Genomic DNA, 13727 nt, shown 5'->3' with positions numbered 1-13727 from the left:
CCCTTGTTAATTCATAATACCACAACAAAGTTGAAAATGATTCTCAAATGATTGAAAGAATGTTATTCAGATGACTCAAAGTAAACATCGTTTTGGATCGGATGATGATAAGTTAAAATGTAGTTGTGATACGATAAGGAGCGGTAATTACATGAGTATGTTCTGAGTAAGTTCAGAGGATACCTTCTTATGGATGATAAAAACTGACGCATGTGGTTATGTCTCAAGCAAATTTTTGTTTGTTCTCATAAATTGTTTGTTTCGATTATAGAGGCTTTAACTTCAAGGTCATTCACCTCTTCGGGCCAGAAAAACTTTCTGACCCTATGTGCGGGGTTAGGAATCGAACCCAGGCGGGCTGCGTGAAAGGCATCGGCTTACCCATCACGCTACACCCGTCCCCCAGTTCTCATAAATTAATTCACATGAAAACTGATGATTTAGTAAGGATATTGCAGTTTCGGGTTCAAAAAATAAACATTTCTTCACCAAATACGTGCAATGGTATATAAATCGTTCGTCTAGTGAGAGTGGCTGAGAAAGTCGACAAAGTGCAACAGTTGAAACCTTTGACAATAAGATAAATTTCGTCACACTTGCATATAATTTACCAAATCGAGAAAAAAAATGGTACTAAAAGGCATGGATGTCAAAGAAAATGTGTAAAAGAACTCTGATGGCTTGATGACGGTAGATGAGGGAATGAATCTCTCAAAAAATTTACGAATTTATTAGAACGTAGGAGAAATTTTAAATTCCAATGAAATTAAACAATAAATTCACAGAAATCCATTTCAAAAAAGGGTTGGATGAGTCATGGCAGAGACATAACTGGATTAACATGAATACGAAAAATATTGGCTATTTGAGACTGTGTTCAGGTTCAAATTGGGACTAAATAAAACGTATAAAAAATAAGTCCTATATCAAATTTGATAACACACAACGAAAGTATAGGATATGATAGAAATAACTTTTTATAATAAAAAGAACCTTTTATGTTGTCGATGATGCTGACAAGTTAGATTCGATTTTCGATGAATTCACAGTTATCCGTAATATATTTTCAGGCTGGCTTGTTGTCCAGGGATGCGAAACAGATATGATTGGGGAAGTGTTGACAATCGATTATAATTTAATTTTGCTATGTCATGTAGCAAATATTCATGTTATATTAACGATCAAAAACTGATCACTTCTCAAGACTTTCTCTACTCAAGAGGGTAAAATTACGTTACCAACTCGTTTTGCTGAACAGAAATTTTCCGAAAGCCATTTTACCGAAAATGTTATTTCGCTGAAAGCAAGCCGAGTGTCATGTATCATTCTACTCAGTTGGTCGAGTACGCCAAATGCCTGTGTGTATGTAATGTTTTTTGCCCTATCCATTCTTGTAGATGGTTAAAATGATTTTCAGAAACTTAATTTCAAATGAAAAGTCTTGTGTTCCATACAAAATTCTTGAGCATTGTTTGGATTCAACTTCCGGTTCCGGAATTATGGGGTAAAATGTGCAAATAAAATGAAAATATGTGTACTAACTTTTCTCGGAGAAGGCTGAACAGACTTTCACAAAATTAGATTCAAATAGAAGGTTTTATTATCCCATAGAAAATTTCTGAATTTCATCTGGATCCGATTTTCGGTTCCGGAATTACATTTACAGAAGTTGTACAGATGAGTGATACAGTGATGCAAAATCGGGTTGCTGGGGCTCAACTCAGTTCCAATCCATATCTGGTTATACCAGTCTCCGGCTTCCGGTTCCGTAAGCAACAAAAATAGTGGTCACAAATTCTAAAACTCACGAGCAAAAGGAACTTACTTTTCTCAGCGATGGCTTGACAAATTTTTACAAACCAGCGATGGCTTGGTCAATTTTTTTAGAATGAAAGGTCTCATGATTCCGTACATAACTGTTGAATTTCACCCAGGTTTGACTTCCGATTCTGGAATAACAAAGTGAAGAGTGTCCAACCAAAACCAACTAACCATGACTGAATCCGTCCCCCCCTTCTTCCGTCTCTTCAACATTTCGATGGCAACTAATTAAATTTCTGTCGATTTTAAACATTTTGTTCCCACACCCCCTTTTTACCCCGTTTTCCACAATATTTACCGCCTTTTTATTCTCTTCCGTAACATCACCATCACCCCCTATGGAGGACCCCGCGGACCCACACGGATCGAAGGAAGCGGCCAACATAGATATTTACCAATGCCATCTGGAAGACTCTCATGCTATATTCAATTCACCGGTTGGTAGTTGGATTTTAAAAAATCCACGACCCCGATGCGACATTATCTAATAATATTATTCTAGTTTTAAGTTAGTACTTCCCGGATAATGAAAGATAAAAATGTTTAACCTTAATATAGTTAACGACACAAAAAATACGAAATTTTCGAAGCAGTTTGTAAAACAATTCGAACTCGTGCTATTTAATGTGATGTGATGTGAAGTGAAGCCACCATCAGTTCAAGGACTTGCCAGTGGGTAGACTTATATTAGCCCCAGTATGACTCATCCATTCACTTTCCATAAGTTCCTTAGATGCCCTGATGTCCTGGTGCTCTCGCTCCAATTGATTCAGGTTTGTAAGTTTATTAAGAAAATGTGTGTACTCGATTGGCATCACCCGGTGGATACGAACTCCCTTACAATGCCAGAAACTTCACGTACATAAGACTTGAAATATGCAACTGATGATCAAATTACAACATAATTTAAATTGGCAATGAGCTGAGCTGGAGTAGATCGCCCGTAGTTGCACTTCGTGATTGGCCGAATGAGTGGAAATGTACAATGAACCAAAAAAATGAAGCTTGGGAGAAGAAAATCATTTTCACTGTATATACCCACTCACTCCTAACTTTTTATTAAATGATCAATAACGGCGCTGGCTTCGACCAAAGGCTGTGCTACTGAGGGAAAGGAAGGAATGTTAGTCCGATACTCGTTGTTTCTAGAAACCGCGGGTACCACTGTATCTCCACGAGCATCACGGGATAGAAGATTTGTTAGTAGGGAGGGAAAGAGATCCGGATATGTTTTGGTACACAATATGATCTCAACAAAACCTGATTTTCGATACTCAGAAGAAATATAATAAGTAGGAAAAATATAAAAGGAACGATCTCACCAGTATCCCTTTTCTCTTGCTCGCTCTGCTGTCAGCAACGCGAGATGAAACCGACCACTGGAAGAATAAAATAAAAACACTCGAGAATGCGTCCGCTGCAGACCAACCCTAGACCTTCAGTCTGAATGACACGATCGACTTGTAAACTTTCACACATTCCACAGAAATCCGACAACACCGACAATGACATGCAGACGGCGCTTCGATTGGTTAACAGGTTAACATCGTTGAATTTTGGGGCGGCAAATTCACAGTATCCGCCGCTTGAGCATCTTTAGTTTCGCGGATCAATATTATTCAATAAATAGCATTCTAACTACTAAACACATACTTGTCACACCCGCACTATCACTCAAAATAACTATTTCTACCAAATTTTTAACTATACGTATTGAACAACACATTGAAATTATACTTTTTTGAGAGCAGCACCAGGACACCGTATCGTACTCCCAGTGATGCCAACTCTCCCGCTTTCTAAACGGTCCAATCACAACACAATTTAAATTGGCAATGATGTATAAATTGGTGAAAAAAATGATTTCATTGCTGACGAATCTCCATTTGAAAAAGATAGCGACAAGGAACGCGGACGAACTTGTGCTATTTATTCGAACTTGTGCTATTTAATGATCCTAAAAACTTACTGCAACTGTGACAGTCTCCCGATTTCGGGTCCGAAAACATTAATTCAATATGTTCAATATGAAACTTGCATCGATTTCTCGTGAAATGTTAATGAGAAAGGCACTTCACTAGGTGCATCAATGCAGGTTTTATCGGAGTTAGTATCAAGTTGTAAGGTATAAATGATGAAGACTGGTCTACCCAATTCGTTTACTCAAAATATGGATTCAGCTTGGGGCATGAATTCAGGCGATAAGCTAGACAAAAAAGCATCAATACCATGATCGTAAAAAAACTGATTTATTTCGGAATCGTGTTAATTAAATTACAATCATGAGTACTTAACATGAAGGTCAACTATTACATCTAAAAGAAAAAAGTTGCGAAAGTTTTGACCTTGCCAGGGACATCACCTTCAATAATGGTTTATAGAACTTTGGTCCGGGACACATCTTCACGTATACAGCAAAGAAAAAAGAAAATCCATATAAGACTGAATTTTCAAGAATTATTTAAATATGTGTCTTACCAAGCCTTTCAGGCAGGCGTGTCAACTTACGGATTTCAACACTTGAAATAAGTCCAAATTCAATAAATATATGTTAGAGCAACTATTAACGCTCGAATATGATGTGAATTTACACAATTTCTGCTAAGTATGTATGTTTCTTCGTCCTTAGGGATGATTTTTTTTGTATTTCGTAGGAAGCTTTTTGTTCAGCTTCCAGAAGCGTCTTTTGACCACTAGATTTCGTTCCAGTGCATGCTTACTGGCCCGAAAAGAGCGAGATTGTTCTGGGGTTTACCCTAATCGTTCCGAACACCTTCAAATACAGCTTTCGATTTTTAGTTCCACTACGACGTACAGATATTAAATGATTTAAGCTTCAATTCTAGTTTTCTAGTTCTTAAAATATTTTCAGTTCTGTATTCAAACACATACCAACTGAGGTATGAGATCATCGCATTTCTTTTGCCTGTCATCAAACCAAGCACGTACTGCTATAAGTTATAAAATTATCATAATAACTTTCCTCCTTCATGAATTAGTCATGTTTCCAGCATACTGAAAAAATAAATGCACCATCATAAAGCATGATGAAACATGCGTTGTGAGACAATCGTTGCACCTAAGGAAAGCGGAGACCGTCACAGGAATGACCTTCAGGTACCAACGTAGAACCACAGCGTAAGGGGATAGTTTATAGCCCTCTAAGTCTTATAATGACGGCCGCTAAAACGACCAACGCATACACTTTGATTGTGCTTATTTATTCTCTTGTTAGGTCATTTTATGATTAGTGTCATCAATACGAGTAAATCGGATCATTATCAAATGATTTATTCGGAATATATCTAATCAAGAAGAATGACTACAAAATGGAAATGCAGCTGGGTGCATCACGGGCCACCCAGTAACAATCGGAAGCTATGCTATCGTAGTTCTCTGCGGTCACGTTTTCACTCTGTCTGCTACCGACGGGATCAATTTGTGGGAAACATCATAAACGTAAACACGTCTCGCGGTCGTAATTTCAAATTAAACACGTTTTCCGAGCACACGCGCGTCATCCCATACCTTTGGCGGTTCCTTTGGAGGTGTCATTCTGTTCTGCCTACCACAGCTAGATGATTACGGTAATCCAAGACTGAATGGAGGAAGCAGATGAACCACTTTCGCAATTTCACTTTCTTTCACTCGGGCCATTAATATGACGCTACGCGTAGTTGTAATAACTTGTTCGGGTCGCTAGCCCTGCCTGCCTGGCTGGCTGGCTGGCTGGCTGGGATCAGCTTGCATCCATCGAACGGAACGCAGGCTGTAGACTGCGGTGCAATCGTCGAGGGACTATTGAACGGACGATTATGTGAGACTCTCCACAGCGAGTCTTCAAGACTCTGGTATTGGCGCAGAAGGATGCCGAAGAAGAAGCAGGCAGAGAACGTGCCACAAATGGCAATGAATTCGTATCATATAGGAGCCTGCAAGGCTGTACGGAATTGGGTGGTATGTTGTAGGCATGCTTGTTTCTGGTTACGGACCGTCAAGTGGTTGCCTTGGTGGCCATCGAGACTGACTGATGTGTGGTGGTGCGGTTTGGCCATGCGGTGTAACTTTCATTCGTGTATATTACGTTTTCGAATCCATTACGTTTATATCCGGGAAAGTTGGTGAATAAACTGCTGGAAAATACACCGGGACTCTCTTTGAATATCAACTACGGCAGCGGGTGCAGACGGTCATCAATTACCTGTTCCCTTGTTGCACCTCAAATCAGTTTTTCTCTGTCGGGTAATTGATTGTCTCTACTGCTCCATTTCTAATTGTACTTTTCCAGGTGTGGTGCAGTAATCTGCTAAATATTTTAATCCTGGGAATATAATAACTATACGAGAGGAGTTTTCGATCTCGTTAATACTATCTTATGTCGCTTTCGCTTGAGAAAACTGAAACCGACCCAGGGTAGTTTCATCAAACAAACAATTTTCACGAAACTGTTTTGGGTTCGCACTTAGTAACGAGGATTTGAGCAAACCTAATATAAAAACCAGGTTCCAAACTGACTCGATTTTCAGTTCAACAACGTTGAAAGTAGGTTCAAAACTAGCTTCAAACAAACGGTTTGGCAGCAGTTAGGATGGAAACTGGGTTCGGTTTGGCATCAAGCGAAAACGACATTAGAAATTGTTAAGTAATTCAAAGTCTTTGTTTTACATGATATTCTATACACTAGATGATTCCTCTTATATGAAAAAAAAAACGAATAAAGAAATGTTGATTCCAAATGTTTGAAAATGCATAAAAAACTGATGAAAATGCAGTACAACCTATTCAATTGAAATTGGACGCATGTTTTAATACTCAAGTTAAGCCCTGGCATTACATTCCTTTTGTGCAATTTTGCCTTTAGGTTTCGACATACTTAGCAAACGATTCATAGCGTACAGAACTATTGCACGGCTGGTGCTACGATAACTGACACTAAGAGTCCTTCCAGGTCAAGACTCGAACATGCGACAATTGGCTTGTAAGACCAGTGCATTTTGCGTAATATTGAAAAATAGCTTTGAATGGATGTCCAAAATTCAAAGTTCAATGTGTGCAATTTATGAATGATATTTCAATAATCAATGACTTGTCGTTCCATGAAGGATATAAAACAAAAATTATTAAATTTTTACTTGCAAACGGTGTATAAACTTCCTTCCTTCTACGGAAAAATGTTATACCGTTTCGAAAGAAATGCAATTGATACGGATCATTGAAACAATAAGCTCAGTTGTTTTCTTAAACAAATAAAATATTCTTCATATAAATGAAAAAATAACAGTAACTTAACTTCTATTGAAATGCAACAAATGTTTTATTCATTTCAACGGTAAGTTAGAACAAGTACATTTTACGTTCTTAATCTTAACCATAATTTAGAAAAAAATCCCATACATCACTGTTATCGTTGAAGACAGAAGTTAGATTAAAACGAAAACATACGAGATTTAAACAAACACACGTCATAATTAGTAATGCACCAACTGACTCTTTTCTCATTAGTTGTTTGTGAACGACAATGTTTCCGGCTTAGAAAACATAACGAAAAACTATTATTTATCAACAATTTGCAAATATCTCACATTGTACACAAATCAGCTGCACATAAAGAATTCCGATTCCACATGATTTTTGGAGAACAGAGTATATTTTCTGTTAAGGAAATACACCATGAATGCTAGTCATGATATCATGAGCTATTTTGATCAATTTTGCAGAAATTTAAATGCAACACGCCTTGCGTTAATTAGTCTAACTTTAGGTTTAGACTTTAGCGTCTTCAATCATAAAACGTTTGCAATTATAAAACAATTGTTTATGACAGTCACTATTGTTTCATATTTTTTTTGTAGAGATCACTCATTAAAAGTATTAAACTATTGAGTTTTTGAAAACGACATTTGACAATCTACCTAACAGTAATCTTAAGCTGCGAGAAAAAAAAAACGTTTGTCAAAATAAATTTCATAGAACCGTTGTCCATATGGAAATTGTGAAAATATTATTGAATTAAACTATCATTTAATTTTGTTTCTAAAATATTAACCTTTTATATAAAGCAAAAACCTATTTTATTCCACCTAGTTGGTCGGGTAAGCATTTTTTTTAACCCGACCCGTACTTAATGGAAAATAAAAAAACTTTTACCCGTACACGACCCGAATCCGAGACTAATTTTTCTTCCAAATCCTCACCCGACCCGTACCCGATATAAAAATAAAAATCTTTACCCGTGCCCTACCGGAATCCGAGAAAAACCGAAACCCAAAAAAATGCGAAACCCGATCAAATTTTTTAACTCGAACCCGATCTGTACCCGTTGAAAATGAAAAACTCGGCACCCATAACCGTTCGAACCCGACTAACATATCTTTTTTTGTACCCGAACCCGACCAATACTCGTCGGCTTTGGGTTCGGGTGCATCTCTATTGTGTAATGATGCCTTTCTCATATCACTCATGCTCTCATGAAAAATACTGTTGTATTTGTAAAAAATCTCTTTAAATCTTGAATAAAAACGAGATTTTTTGTTTGGGCATAACACTACAAAATTTCAACAGTTTTGGGGCTAATTTAGAAAATAAAACTCGATTTTCTTTAATCTTCGCTATAAAGTAGTTCCGGAACCGAAAGTAGCATCCGGATATAATTTAACAGAAGTCTACAGAACCATAACACCTTTCAATTTAAGCCAAAGTTTGTATAAAATGGTTCAGGCAATACTGAAATGGGAAGAGTTCCTTTTTTGTAATTTTCGACTACCATTTCCGATACTTCCGGAACATGGAACTGATAGCCGATATATCCGAAACCAAATTTAATGTTATCAACTAACAAGACCTATACAGCATAGGAATTATACGACAAAGTTCAAGTGATTTTGTTCGTTTTTACATGGCAATGGCTCTTTAAACTAATTTTTTTTCTCATCACCATGTAACTCCACAACCGGAAGTCGTATCCGGCTAACATTCATTAGCGTTTTATGAAAACGAAAGACCTTTCATTTGAATTTAAATATCGGTTCAGCCACCCACCATTGCATATTTTTTATCAACGAAAAACAAGGACAACCGTTCAGCAACGGTGACTAGTGAACCCGGATCCTCTGCTTTTAAAATACTTTTAATCTCAAGCCAACCATCAACTTCAACCAATATACCTTATGATAAAAAAAGAATCGGAATTTTAATAGAAAACGCAAAATTTCAATTTTTAATAAATTTCTTTATTATCGCTTTCAAAGTACTCTCCTCCTGCGGCAATACATGCATGTCAACGCTTGATCCAACATTCCATACAAGTTTTATAGGCCGCCGAAGGTATGGCCTTTAGTTCACGCAGCGAATTCTCTTTTATGGTCTCAAAACGCGTTCCCCGCAATGGAAATTTGAGTCTGGAGAGTACGGTGTTTGGTTGATGATATTGGTCACTCTCTGCGTTGGAAATCATCTTTTTGGCCACATCAACACGACGCTGTTTTTGAATGAAATTCAGCTTTTTTGGCACCAGCCGAGAAGCGACGCGTTTCAAACCCAAAACATCAGTTAAAATGTGTTCGGTTGATTCATAAGAGATGCCCAACAACACAGCAATCTCTCTAATCGGTATAGAACGATTTTGCAACACGATTTGCTTCGCCAATTCAATGTTTTCTTCAGTAACAGATGTTGTTGGGCGGCCAGGGATCTCATCATGATCCAAGCTTGTACGACCACCTTTGAAGCGTTTATACCACTCGTATGCCTGTGTTTTTCCTAGACACGATTCACCAAAGGCCTTTTCTAACATTTTCAACGTTTCGGAACACTTAAATCCATTTGCAACACAAAATTTGATGCACGCACGTTGGGAAAATAAGACCTTTCATATACATCTAAGTTTGTAAAAATCGGTTCAGCCATCTCCCTGAAACAAGAGGGCATTTTTTTTGCAATTCTTCGCCTATATCACTTTGTAATTCCCCCTGTAAAAATGCATATTTTTGTCACATGTTCATATTAATGATAAAAAATGAACAAAATATATAAGTACGATAACTTGTGTCTTTTATTTGTGTTCTAAATTCATCAGCGACATTATTCTTCGGTTACCGCTAGAGCTATCGGGGAAGCGTATTCTAACTACATCAAAATAATTCAGTAACGTTTGCATTTCAAAAAAGTAAACTTTTTTCGGATGATGATAAAAGAAAGTTAAGACAAATAATTGCTTTTGATAAATTTCCCATGGAAGATAATTATTTAAGCTTACTTGCAAAAAAAATTCTACGCCCACCTTGTGGTTGTTAACCGTAACATTACATTCACCATGGCGGACGAAAACATGCGTGTAGACATGTTTTCGAGTTCTTTCTTCGTTTTATTTATCAATTCCTCTTCAGTTTTTGCAATAAATTTGTTGGAGTAGATCTTACACTTCAGGCTGGTCCAGAAATTCGTGGTGGGACGCAGCTGGGGGACGTTGGGCGACTTGGGCGACTTGGGCATCACATCACACCAATATTTAGCCGCTTCATCTCCTTCAACGATCGCATCGAGTAGTGGGCCGACGCCAAATCCGACTATAATACCGCGTCTTTGCCCTTATGGTATTTCTTGATGAACGATGCAACTTCCGGCTGGCATTTCGTACTATAATTTTCCCCATTCACGACCAATCCGGAGCGAAGGAAGAGCGTCATTGGCATCCCTTTTTCGTTGATTGTCAGCCACAGCAGCACCTTCTTGGGAAACTTGGTGAGTGAAATGAAATTCATCTTGGAGCTCACTTCTTTCGTGGGGGAAGTAAAATACGAATTGCTCTGCCAGCCGTTGCCATCCAGGGTGAGATAGGTCTCGTCATACATTCGCCAGGAAAATCGAGTTGATCCGAAACCAGTGACGTGACTTCCGCTTCCTGACATGTCTGTTCATGTCAGCTTCATTAGGAGCTTTTTGTCACTCAGAGCCATCCGGAACCGTGATGCTCCGATTGGTGTCTAATAGTGCCAAGATGCTGTAGATGCCGGAACGGGCGTATCCGGCGTCCAGAAAGTGCCGCAAGGCGCATCCGTTTTCGATGCGGCGAGGTGTCGTTCTTTGCACGGACACACTTTTGAACGGAGTTGCTTCACTGTTTTTGCCATCACGGTTAGAGTTCGACTGATAGAGCTGTCAAATTTGTCTGCTGACTCATGGGGTACTATGATTGATGCTGCATGGGTAGTTTCGTAAGTGCGGGTAAAGGTAAACTCATGAAAAATCGGCAATTTTTGTCCATTTTTAATGCAAACGTTATAAAAGAATCCATTCAAGTTACTGAATTTTGATTATTCTAACTGTTATTAAATCTTCGAAACAAAACTGGAATTGCTGAGTATGATTTTCATAAACGTTTTGTGTATATGTTATGTACACTTTCGTACCAGATGAAACCTTTTGTCTGTTTTATAGTTCAAATAGAGCTAGTATATTATACCAGCATTTCAATTTAAACTGCACAGCACTGACGTGTCGAAGGCATATCGTGAATGAACAATTAAAGCTGGCTATGTACACTTTCGCACCAAATGATTATTCTAACCTAACCATTAAGCTACTCAGAACGAAAAGTCCACAAGAAGACCTGATAGTTAAATAGAAAACAAAGATTCAAGAAAAGTTACGTACAACAAGTTAGGTATATCCGAAGTACTTATTTTCTCACGCTCCATATATTGTATACTCACACTAGCCGCAAGCAACTGCACACAAAAAACACCCCACTAACATGGGCTCACACATTCTGCCCTTTCAAGTTCAAAGCCGTTAAGCATGTACATATGTGCCAGGCAGCTCGAGACTCTCAATCCAAGGTTTTGCTCATTAAATGGGGGGCCTCATTAAAAAAATGCCACCCGCAGCAAAATCGCGGTAGGCGCTCTCCTTTCTTCCACTAGACTGCTGTGTACCTACTCACGGAGTTTGTTTGGGTTTTAAACTCACACCCGAGCGATAAAACTAGCCTTCTTCATCTTCTTCTTTGTGCGCTCATGTCATGATCACGCCGAGTGAGCATAAGGCTAGTGGCGAAGCGGTTTAGTGGCATTTCTTTCAGCTAGTGGCTGGATCTTCCTCCGGAGAGGGTCGCCGTTCAACATGCTGACAAACAGTTTGGTATTAGTTTTAGATATTTTTTATTTCCAGAGATGTTCCTTATTTGAGCCGTGGGTTAGTGGGTATTAAATTGTTGAAAACTGAAAGGTGAATTATGATCCACAAATCGTTCACGAAAATGTATTGTCATATTGTTATTCCATATATACGTTGAACCACCCGTTGTTAGTCATCACATATCGAAAGGCCTGAACAGCTAACGCAGAGGGTCTTTATTGAAGTTTGACACCATTTAAACCGCTATCCCGGTAAGTGACTGGTGGTCTGGGTGGACCCCAGATAAAAAACAAAGCAGAAGAAACCGAAACGAGATAAGTTTATCTTTCAACCTTCGCAACATCCCTAATGGACTTCGTTCATTCACGCCCTCTCTGGCTCTGGCTTGGCATATACCGGTGCCAAAGTTTCCCTTTAGTATGAGCTATAAATGAGCCTCTTGAGAACTTACATAAAGAGCCACTTATTATGGGAGTAGGTTTTTTTTCTTTATCAAAGTTGTTTTGAGTTAGTTCCAGGAAGAGTTGGGTCTACGTTCCCCATCGGAAGCAGAGGTTTCTGGTTTGGGTGATCTAGTTCAGTGTTTCTGTTTGTTTTGTTTATTTCAAATGAATGGTAGGTAGATTGGCGTAGTTTATTTTGCAGTTGAACGAAACTGAATGTATGTGAAGTATAAATTATGCTTCAAGTCATTGGCGATTCAGTTGGATTAGGTCCGTTAATTGAGCTTAAACAAACTACGATGGGAAGCTCATGTTTTCAAGTTTTATTCAATAGAGAACTGCTTGTTTAACGATTAACACATTTTTTATTCAGGCTTTCAAATGAATAAATGCTACAACACTTACAACTCAAAATAGCATTTCTTCGGTCATTGCGATAGAAATGAAGGGATTAAAAAACTGAATGATCACGACTCTTTTGTATCAGGTCATCTTGAACCTCTATTTTTTCTGCTTGGCTTATTTCGTTCGACGAATAATGTTATAATTGGCGAATAATGTTAGACAAAGAAATACTAAATCTTAGATTGGAGAAAAAATATTACAGTTTTGCTTCTATCTGTACAACTAACAAAGAACAAAATCTATTACGACTTGGTGAAGGGCTCGTGAGGTCGGTGCACTAAGCCCTTCGAACATTCACGTTTTGATCGACGTGATCTGCAATTAGCTCGACTAAGTCGACCGACAGAAAGGCAATAAAGAAGACAACTAATGCTTTACTGAAGCTTATTACCTACACCCAAAAAGATTTGCACGGAATGGAATTGTCCGGTCACATCATGCTTTGTTTCCAATCATCATAAGATCTATGTGATTACACAAAAACCGTAAAAGTATGTAGCTTGAAATTGTAAAAAAATAACTATTTCCGGAATTGAGGCATTCACAGGGGGGTGCAGAGAATATTGCATGAACAGACACCTGACATAGTTTACGATTGTGTGTCAGAGTGGACCGGCATCCAGTAGTATTTATATGTAATGACAGCATAAGATAACGGAAGCACTTTCCGTAGTGACATGCGTTGAACTTCCAGTTAGTGTGAACATTTATTTATACTCTCCAAGCGCCTCACGAGGATGGATACAAATAGAAGTAGAACGGTATCAAGTTACTAAAATATTTATACCTTGTTGTTTGTGTACCGACTGGAGCACCTGAGCTTGTGAATATGGAAGAAACTACATTATCTGAGATACTGAAGAGGAATATTTGCACTAGCTGCAGAGAATGAATTGCCATTGCTGATGACCTTCCGGTTTCACC

At 38.3% G+C, this 13727-nt stretch overlaps 1 protein-coding gene across 15 annotated transcripts in view; it reads right to left on the bottom strand.

Annotated features, from left to right (window-relative positions):
* LOC131439510 (supervillin) overlaps positions 1 to 13727 on the bottom strand; it is a 645906-nt gene that overhangs the window by 42855 nt on the left and 589324 nt on the right. The window lies entirely within an intron of this gene.

Source organism: Malaya genurostris, chromosome 3, assembly GCF_030247185.1.
Source record: "Malaya genurostris strain Urasoe2022 chromosome 3, Malgen_1.1, whole genome shotgun sequence".
NCBI classification, from domain to species: Eukaryota; Metazoa; Arthropoda; class Insecta; order Diptera; family Culicidae; genus Malaya; species Malaya genurostris.
This window is presented reverse-complemented; position numbering and strand designations above follow the sequence as displayed.